Source organism: Neovison vison, chromosome 14 (assembly GCF_020171115.1).
Source record: "Neovison vison isolate M4711 chromosome 14, ASM_NN_V1, whole genome shotgun sequence".
In the NCBI taxonomy this organism is placed as follows: Eukaryota; Metazoa; Chordata; class Mammalia; order Carnivora; family Mustelidae; genus Neogale; species Neogale vison.
The window spans coordinates 35623629-35633870 of NC_058104.1; the positions used below are offsets into that span (position 1 = coordinate 35623629).

Genomic DNA, 10242 nt, shown 5'->3' on the forward strand with positions numbered 1-10242 from the left:
GGGGAATGCTTAAAAAATCAGAAATTCATGCTTCAGTGCCCTTTAGAATAAAGTTTCAGATACTAAACATTTTCCTAGATTCTAATTAGTCTTGTTTTCTGGGTTTTCTTTTTTTTTTCTTGTGTTCCTGTGGCTATTTCATGAATTTCATTGCTCTTCATGTTTTCCAACCAAATGTGCAGCATGTACACGGAGAAACTGTTTACACACCCACCCCTCCGGTTTGAGATTAAGTAAAGAAGAAAAATGAGGGGCGCCAGGGTGGCTCAGTCAGTTCAGTGTCTGCCTTCGGCTCAGGTCAGGATAACCAGAGTCCTGAGATCAAGCCCTGCATCAGGCTCCCTGCTCACTGGGGAGCCTGCTCTGCCTGCTGCTTCCCCTGCTTGTGCAAGTGTGCACTCGCTTGCTCGCTCTCAGATAAAATCTTTAAAACAGAAAAAGGAAAATGATGGAACAAAAAGCTGTTACTCTAGAACACACTTTTTATGACAGTGAGTAAAGTGCTAAAGCTTTCAAAATCATGATACTTAAAAGAATAAAAAATATCGGTAAGCAGAACTGCTTTAATGATTGACCATTGTTTGCCCAATGTAATATGACCTTCAATAGTAAACCTTTAAAAGGCAACAGATATACTGCATTATAGGATTAAATATTATTCATGATTTCATAACAGTACATGGCACCAGGTAGTCTTTGGCCATTTGACCGTGAGGAGTAGAAATAAAGTCAACCCCTCTTTCCTTCCTCTATTTAGTACTGTCAGTCCAAAATGAACAAAACTTAAAGAATCTCTAAAAGTAGGAAAGAGTCTTATTAAAGCTCAAGTCAGGACAGCTGCCCAGGAAACTTGCCCTTTGTTTGTTGTTGTTTTTTAAGGATTTTATTTATTTATTTGACAGAGATCACAAGTTAGCACAGAGGCAGGCAGAGAGCGGTGGAATCCGGCGCCCTTCTGAGCAGAAAGCCCAATGCGGGGCTCGATCCCAGGGACCTGGGATCATGACCCCAGCCGAAGGGGGTCATGGCTTAACCCTCTGAGCCACCCAGGTGCTCCTGGGAACATGCTCTTCAAAAGGAAGAAAGTCTCTGGAGGATGAACAGTTTTTACAGGACTATTTACTTTTTACATTTTGTAAAACCTCAAAAGACTTATAGATTAGCATACAGGCAGGAATCACAAGTTTTATTGTAAAGGAACGCAGGGAGTAGGGGCACTGATCATTATTTTAAGGACAACATGATTTTCCTGTAGGCATCTCATTCACAAAACAGATGTATGGTGTATGTGTGGGTCTCAGGCCAGAAATCAGGCTTTTGGTTTGAGCAGAGTTCATTATATATGGTCATGTTGATTTAGAAATCTAAAATGGTTCTCCTGTATCTCAGGCTTTTAGAGGGTTTTCTCTCTTAAATGATGGTTTTAAAAAAAAAAAAAATTTTTTTTTTTTTAAGTAGAGGAACCTTTTTCATCCCATACAGTTTCCCAGCTGCAATGCCGAACACAAAAATGTTCACTTTAAAGAAATTATTTAATGTTTACTTGACACTGAATGCCTTGGAATTTTCTCTGTAGAACCTTGGAATTCCCTGGAGCATTGTTTGAAAATCTTAAATTAGTCCTTTATTAAATTTAGCTGCTGCTTTTTAAATTCCCTCTATGTTTCCTCTTTCCTCGCTCATGCTGCTCTTTTCTTCACGCTACTCTTTACCTCTGAATGTCAAGGATGCTTTTGGGTGGCTGCAGTTCAGTTCTGATCAGTGATGTCATTTCATGGAAATTCCTACTTTAACATTTGGCCAGAAATTGGAGGTATGAATAGGATAGTCTCAAAATGGTCATTAAACTTCAAATCATTAAAGAGCATTTCTTCTTACGCTTTCTATGGGCTAGGCCAGTGGTTCTCCAACTTTGACATGCCTAAGAATCCCCTGGAATTGTTTTTGAAATGCGGCTTTCCGGATTGCATCTATGGGGATCTGATGGAGTAAATCTGTTACAGGAACTTGAAAGTCTGTACTTTTAAAAACAGCCTAGGTGATCTTTGTGTAAAGCGCCCATATAAACGCTGGGAGACACGACACTGAGCATTCGTGTTCACCTTAGGGAGCGTAACACTCTGCTCAGACTGCAGACAGCAATACCCAGTCCTGAGGCTGAACTTGCGGCTCCCTTGGATATCTGGTAACGTCTGCTGAGCATTTTCCCCCAGCCCTTTGACTTTTGTCTGTCGGAGAAGTGTGAGTGAATTGGCAAAAAGAGGGGTCCTCGGCACTAGCAGGGGGAACACAGCGGGCTTGTCTGATACTGAAGCCCACAGTGTGTACCACTCAGCCCTCCTGCCGCTGTGATAATACTGTTCGTAAATAAATGTTTACGTTAACCTTGAATCATCAAAGAACGTTAGAAAATACCAGCAGAAAAGTAAAGCGAGCAGTCTGGTTTAGAAAGATTTAAGTGAAAAATGTTAAAACCATTATGGTTTTGAAAGAAGTAACCCGCATCCAAAACACTGCGGCCCTTGCCAGAACTGGTTACGTGAAATCGTAATTCATCTCTTTGGCTTGTACCGGGAAGGTCCCAGGCTTTTGTCTGTTTGGGAAATTGGGCCCTGTTTTCCCTGGTCAAATGACAGACAGTAAAATTTCGTTGTATTTCAGGTTTCCGCTTTTAACGCCGGTTACTCAGATTCTGGACCCTTGGCGATTTACACCGTCTCGCAGGCTGCCGCAGCTGGAGATGTAAGTTGCAAACTCACCAACTCTCCCAAGTGTTTTTCCTCCATTAACATGTTCTTAGTTAAAAAAAAAGAGAGAGAGAGTGTTTGAAAGCCATGTCTGATCAGAGCTCTGTATAAGTGTAATGTCATTCCCATGTGTCTGCCTAGAACCAACTTAAAAATGTTTATTTTCAACATTGTGGGTTAAGGCCTCTGCCTTCAGCTCGGGTCATGGTCCCAGGGTCCTTTGATCAAGCCCCGCCTCAGGCTCCCCACTCAGCACAGAGTCTGTTGGAGATTCTCTCTTCCTCTCCTGTTCACGCACACGTGCGTTCTCTCTCTCTCTCTCTCAGATCCTTGGGGAAAAAAGTATAGTTTATGTATATGAGTGCCAAATTCTTTAATCCTTCAAAAGTATTATATAGGTCTAGACGTTTTAAATGATCACTGGTGGCTGGAAGTTGGTTGGGGAAGAGATGGCGGACAATGAGATTAGGTCAGAGACTTCCTGGTACAGTGGGCTTTCCCGTCTAGATCCTTATTTTGACTAATATTTATTGTTTCACAGTTGAAAAGGACATCAGGACATCTGTTGTTGGTTTCATCGGCTCAGTTTAAGCGGTTTTCCCAGCTCACTCAAGTTTCTTCTTTTTTAAAGTTATCTACATTTTTAGTGTTTGTCTGTAGCAATTTATTTATGAGAAACGGAAGAGGGAACTAATTATTCAAGGCACCTTTTTCGTTTTGTTTGTTTTTTTTTTTTTTTTTCTTGAAGTTTTACTGAATTAGAATTGACATCCCATAAAGTGTACATATTTACAGTGTATAATTTATTAAGTCCTGACATAAGTGTAGACCTATAAAACATCAGTCACCCCAATCAAGGTACTTTTTGAAAAATGAGTGTCCTCTTTGAAATTGAAGTATAATTAACATATAACATAATATTAGTTTCAGATATGTATGTCATGATTTGATATTTGTCAATATTGTGAAATGATCACCATAGTAAGTCTAGTTAACATCATCTTTTTTTTTTTTTTTTTTCTTCTTTAATAAGAACCTTTAAAAATGACTCTCAACTTTCAGGTATGCAATATTATAGTATTAACTATAGTCATATAGGGAGCTGTATATTACATCCCCAGACCTTAATTATTTGATAACGGGAAGTTTGTTCCTTTTGATTGCCTTACCTGTTTTACCCACCCCTACACCCTGCCTCTGGCAACCACCAATCCGCTCTCTGTATTTGTGAGTTCATAGTATTTTTCAGGGTGGTTTGTTTTTGTTTCTGCTTTTGTTTTTGTTTTGAAGATTCCATGTTTAAGTGAGATCATACAGTATGTATCTTTTTCTGTCTCACTTCCCTTAGTGTAATGCCCTCAGGGTCCATCTGTGTTGTTAGAGGTGGCAAAACTTCATTCTTTTCTATGCCTGAGCAATTGTGTGTGAGTGCATGTGCATGCACACATATGTGCACGTGTCTCTGATTGTTGTAAAAATCCCTTCACCTGTCGATGGAGATATGTCAGTTATCGTCAGCAGTGCTGCAGTGAACATGGAAATGCCGATATCTCTGGGAGATCGTGTTTGTTCCCTTTAGATAAATAACCAGAAGTTGAATTGCTTGATCCTATGGTAGTTCTACTTTCAGCTTTTTGAGGATACTGTTTTCCATAGTGGTTACATCATATACTTGCTACCAGCAGTGCACAAGGGTTCCCTTTTCTTCCCCTCCTTGCCAGCAGTTGTTACTGCTAGTCTTCTAGTCTGCTCTTCTAGTCTTTTTGATGGTAGCCATTCTAACGGGTGTGAGGTGATAGAACTCATTATGGTTTTGATTGGCATTTCCCTGATGACTTGTGGTGGTGAGCATTTTTTTTTTTTAATGTGTCTGTTGGCCATCTGTATGTCTCCTTTGGAAAAATGCCTCCTCAGATCCTCTGGGCATTTTTAAATCATATATTTAAAATCCTATATTTTGCTGTCGAGTTGTATAAGATATAGATAGATGTATGTCTTACATCGATACGGTATCTGTTGTATAGCTATTGGACGTTAATCTCTGAGCAGATACACGATATATAAATACTCTCCCCTATTCACCAGGTTGCCTTCTCATTTTGTTTTTTTCTTTGCTGTGCAGAAGTTTTTTAATTTGATTTAGTCTGAGTTGTTTACTTTTGCTTTTGTTGCCAGATCAAACAATTGTCAGCAAGACCTCAGTCAAGTAGCTTACTTGTCGATGTTTTCTTCTAGGAGTTTTATGGTTTCTGGTCTTACATTCAAGTCTTTAATCCATTTTTAGTTAATTTTTGTTTGTGGTGTAAGGTAGTGGTCCACTTTCATTCTTTTGCATGTGGCTGTCCTGTTTTCCCAGCACTATTTATGGAGGTTACTCTTTTTTTTCCCTTATTGCATATTCTTGGCTTTTTTGTTATATGTGGTTAATATATATATATATATATGTTTATTTCTGAACTCTTCTCTGTTTCATTGATCTGTGTATTTGTTTTGATGGCCAATGCCGTTTTGTTTGATTTCTGTATCTTCGCGATAACAGTTTAAAATGGGAAAGGTGGTGCCTCCTGGTTTTTTTGTTTTTTGTTTTTTGTTTTATTTTTTGCTATTTGGGGTGTTTTGCGGTTTAATAACAAATTTTAAGATTGTTCTTTTTCTGTGAACAATGCTGTTGGAATTTTGATAGGGATAGCGTTGAAGCCGTAGGTTGATTTGGATAGTATGGACATTTTAATAATACTCATTCGTACATGAACACGGGATATCCTTGCATTAATTGCATCTGCTCAGTTTCATTTATCAGTGTCCTGTAGTTCTCAGCGTGCAGGTCTTTCACTTTCTTGGTTAAATTTGTTCCTAGGTATTTTACTCCTTCTAATGTAGTTCTGAGTGGGATTCTTCTCTTGATACTTCTTACAGTCAGTTTTATTAGGGAAATAGTGTACAGTGTGTGTATTTTAAGTGTATGGCTTTTTGTTTGTATTTTTTAGTATATTTGATGTGCAGTGTTACATTAGTTTCAGGTGTACATGCATAATTTTAGTTTGGACAACCGTATGCATTTTTAGAACCACGACCAGCATGGTCCGCTGAAAACATTTCCAGTACTCCAGAAAGTTTCCTCATGCTCCTTCCCACTCCTTTACCCCACCATTACCCTTCCCTTTGCCAACCACAGGCTGCTTTCTCTCACTATATAGGACAGAATTTCTAAATAGAATTTCATTGAGATAGGATCATAGTGTGTGTACTGTTTTAGCTGCTTTTGGTGAGACGGTGCGTTTAAGTCATGCATGTTTGTTGCATTTATCCGTAGTTCATTCTTTCTTTACTGGTGTATAGCTTTGGCCTTGTATGGATATACTCAGTCTGTTTCTTCATTCACATGTTGTTGGACATTTACGTTGTTACCAATTTAGGCCCGTGTTGAATAAATCTCTTCTTTTTTTTTTTTTCTTAATTAAAGATTTTATTTATTTATTTGACAGATCACAAGTAGGCAGAGAGTCAGGCAGAGAGGGAAGGGGGGGAAGCAGGCTCCGTGCTGAGCAAAGAGCCCAATGTAGGGCTCAATCCCAGGACCCTGGAATCATGATCTGAGCCGAAGGCAGTGGCTCAACCCACTGAGCCACCCAAGCGCCCCTTGAAGCAAATATCTTCATCCTGTCATTTGACCCACAGCTACTTGAACATGTGTCTCCAGAACGGGGTTTCCCAATCTTGGCGCTCCCCACATCTTGGGCCCCATCGTTCTTTGCCGAGGGCCCTGTGCTGAGCTTCCTAGGATGCTTAGCAGTACCCCTGGTCTCCACACACCAGAGGCGGGAGAGTGTCTTCCTCACTCCTGCTTCTGACCACCGAATATGTCCTAGATGTTGCCAAACATCTCCCAGGGAACAAAACTGCCCTTGTGCGACACACACATAGATAGACTCATCACTCTTGAAACATTTCAAAATAGTTTCTCGATAGCATGACGTGTCAAGTCACAGTTCAGATTGATCTGATTATCTCACAATTATTTCGACTCTCTGTATCTGTTAAATCCTGAGTGAGAAGAAGACCCCTACCTTGCCGTTGGTTAACAGGTCTCACGAGCCTCTTCTAATGACAGTCCTCACTTTCTCCCTGCTCTTTCTTTAGCCTTGCCATTTATTTTCCTAAGACAGCGGGTCCTGTAAGGGTGCCTGGGTGGCTCAGTTTGGCTCAGAGTCCGACTCTTGGTATCAGCTCAGGTCCTGATCTCAGGGTCCTGGGATCCAGCCTCTTGTTGGGCTCCCTGCTCAGCGGGGAGCCTGCTTCTCCCTCTCCCCCCTGCTGTCCCCCCTGCTTATGCTGTCTGGCTCGTTCTCTGTTAAATACATAAAATTTATATACAAAACCAAGCAAAAGAAAAAACAGTCCATAAGTCTTTAAAAATTTTAAAATTTATTTTATTTTTTAAAGGTTTAAGATATTTATTTCCCAGAGAGAGAGATCACAAGGAGGCAGAGAGACAGGCAGAGAGAGGAGGAAGCAGGCTTCCTGCTGAGCAGAGAGCCCGATGCGGGCCTCCATCCCAGGACCCTGGGATCATGACCTGCGCCGAAGGCAGAGGCTTTCACCTACTGAGCCACCCAGGCGCCCCGATCCATCCCTTTCTGACAAGACCTAAGGGTGTGTAACACGTTACACCAAACATGTAGCTCGCGATATCCCAGACCCTGAAGGGCAGAGCCCTGCTAAATGTTACATCGAACGTTAGTTTATTGGGTTCTCCCAATCTCGCTGAATGTTTTTTCAGATAATGGAAAGCCCAGTGCCAAAAAAGCTGTCGCGAAATGCATCTAGATGGTAAACATGCTTGGTCCTTGTACCCTGGGGCCTATCCCAGAGGGCTCTGACTCCCTGAGTCTAGAGTTGGACAGAAGCATCTGTCTTTTCTTTAAAAAGTGGCCACAGGGGGCGCCTCGGTGGCTGAGTGGGTTAAGGCCTCTGCTTTCGGCTCAGGTCACTATCTCAGGGTCCTGGCATCCAGCTCTGCATCGGACTCTCTGCTCAGCAAGGAGCCTGCTTCCCCCTCTCTCTGCCTGCCTCTCTGCCTACTTGTGATCTCTCACTGTCCAGTGAACAAAATCTTTTAAAAGAAAAAAAAAAAAAGACAAAAAAACCCCAAAGTCCTTCATGCTTTGCTGGTTTGCACTGGGTTGGGTACAGCTATTTAGCCTGCCATTCCAAACCCAAACTTCCCCTACAACGTTTGGGCTGCAGACGCAGGAAGGCGTTGGAAACTGAGACCGAGGAGAGCAGAGAACGGAGAAAAACTATTCCCAGAGAAAACCGGCTGCAGCTCGAGGCCGGCTCCCAGGGTGGGCGGCGGCGGCAAAGGCCCGGCAAAGGCCAGCGAGGCTGGGGCCCCGCCTGAGGCCCAGGCAGGGAAGGTGCGGCCACAGAGGGGGCGGCAGCTCGGGAAGTGCTGGCCGCGGGGCCTTGCAGGCCTCCAGCAGCTTCCTGGGCCTCCCCCGCGGGCGCCGCCAGCGACTCCGAGCCTGGCGAAGCCGGAGCTGCAGGTGGACTGCGTGGTGTGTGGGGACATGTCGAGCGGCAAGCACTACAGCGTCTTCCCCTGCCAGGGCTGCGAGAGCTGCTTCCAGCGGAGGCATCCACAGCAACCACAGCTACACCGGCCGCTCCGACCGCCGCTGCCAGATCGACCAGCACCACCTGTGCCAATACTGCCGCCTGAAAACGTGCTTCCGCGTGGGCATGAGGAGGCGGCGCAGCGTGGGTCAGCAAGGGACACGGATGCTTCGTCCTCCCGCGGAGCTGCCAAGCGGCGGACCTTGGCTTCTCTCCTCAGACTCCTGTGTTTTTAAAGACGGTGAAACGTTTGTCCCTTCTGTTTTCTTAAACGATCACGAAACCACGGAGAGTGTCGGGCTCCAGCCTTGGCCTCCCCAGAACTGCTGGCCGGAATAGAGGGCCAGGGACCAAGGGGCCCATTCCTGGGACAGCCTGGCGCTCAGCACCCCAAGCATGAACTTTCGGGGCCGGTGGGGTCGGCTTCCCTCGGGGGACGGCCTGACGTCTGGACCGGAGCGGCCAGCGGAGTAATGCGCCAGGCAGGTTGTCAGCATACGGAATCCACGTTGGACACTATGTGATGAATGAATCAAGGCCAATGATAAAGATGTTTCCTACCTGAAAACAAAAACAAAACAGAACAAAACACCTGTCCCAGAGAGAGTCCAGAAAAGCCAAGCTCTAGCCATACTACTTCTCTGTCCGTATTCTGTGTCTCAGTTACTCTAGAGTCCGTTGACTTGAAGCAAGTTCCCACAAACGGTTACCCACAAATACTAAGTAACTCAATTTATCAGGACATTGTAGGCACACCTCAGTGGGACACGGTACTGAAAAGCATTTTCTTTCCCTCTCGTCATTTCAGTGGCGCTGCAGACTCTCTGGACAAATAACTGTCCATTTGAGAAAAATTTCTTTCTAATTCAACAGTGTGACACATGTGGTCAACAGCATCTGAAATCTGGAGAAGAAATGAAGTTGCGTGGAGTCCACTGATGTTCACAAACGTCACCACGGACTGCCACCACGTCTTCAAAACTTAGCTGTGTATTTCTTCACTTCTTGAACTAACCACCACTGACACCTCCTGCATGTCCGACATGGCGCTAAGTGTTTTGTTCATGTTCAATGTCACTTGCTCTTTACAGTCATCTATGAAGTGGGATTCTCGTCATCCCCATTTGTCCCATCAGGGAACGGAGACGTACAATGCTTTAGCAGCACGGCTCATAAGAGGCAGAGGTAGGATCTGCTCGGGGTCTGGACCCCATGTTTGAAATCACTATGATTCGTTTCCAAGACCCTACAAAAGCGACAAGTCGTCACCCCAGACGTTGGTTTTCCCCACCCCACGGTCCCCACGTGGCCCCAGCTTCAAGGACATTCTCTCAGTTCCTTCAACAGTACACATCCTTCCCGGCCCTAACTGAACACCTTCCCACATCCGCCTTGATTTCTTAGCCTCCTGGTCTCAGCTTAAACATTCCTCGGGAAATTACAAACTCTAATGCACCCTGTACTTCTCAGCACTCCATGCAGAACAGTAATGACGAATCTCACGGGTCGTTATTTCCTTCCTGTCTTTGCCAGCCAGGTGGTGAGTCCCTCACGCATCCCGTCAGTCCTGTTCATCATGTGTTCTAATCACTGATAGCCACGACCCACCCAAAAGGAAGGCCATTCCCCCTACACACACACACTCACACTGACACACACACACACACACACACCCCCACCCCCCCTGACTGGCCTGATCTCAGGTGCACAGCGGGGATCCTGACAACCCATAGTGGAACGGAAGCTACTCAAGAAGGAGAACGGAACTCCTCCCTCATCAACATTCCACTTACTGGCTTCAAGTCGGTCTCTTCTAGCAGGACTTGAGCCCCAACAAGGCTGAAACCTCATCTGCCTGGTTCGGCCGCATTTCCACTCT

General features: G+C 44.3%; 1 protein-coding gene across 13 annotated transcripts in view; it reads left to right on the top strand.

Moving 5' to 3' along the window:
* Window positions 1-10242, top strand: part of LOC122895785 (thyroid receptor-interacting protein 11-like) — a 294071-nt gene that overhangs the window by 61665 nt on the left and 222164 nt on the right. For 11 of the 13 annotated variants that reach the window (XM_044233482.1, XM_044233471.1, XM_044233473.1 and 8 more), the window contains exon 2: window positions 2662-2742. The exons of the other annotated variants lie outside the window; for them this stretch is intronic. The gene's annotated coding sequence lies outside the window, so the exon portion shown is untranslated. The remainder of the gene's footprint in view (window positions 1-2661; window positions 2743-10242) is intronic. 13 annotated transcript variants of the gene reach the window in all.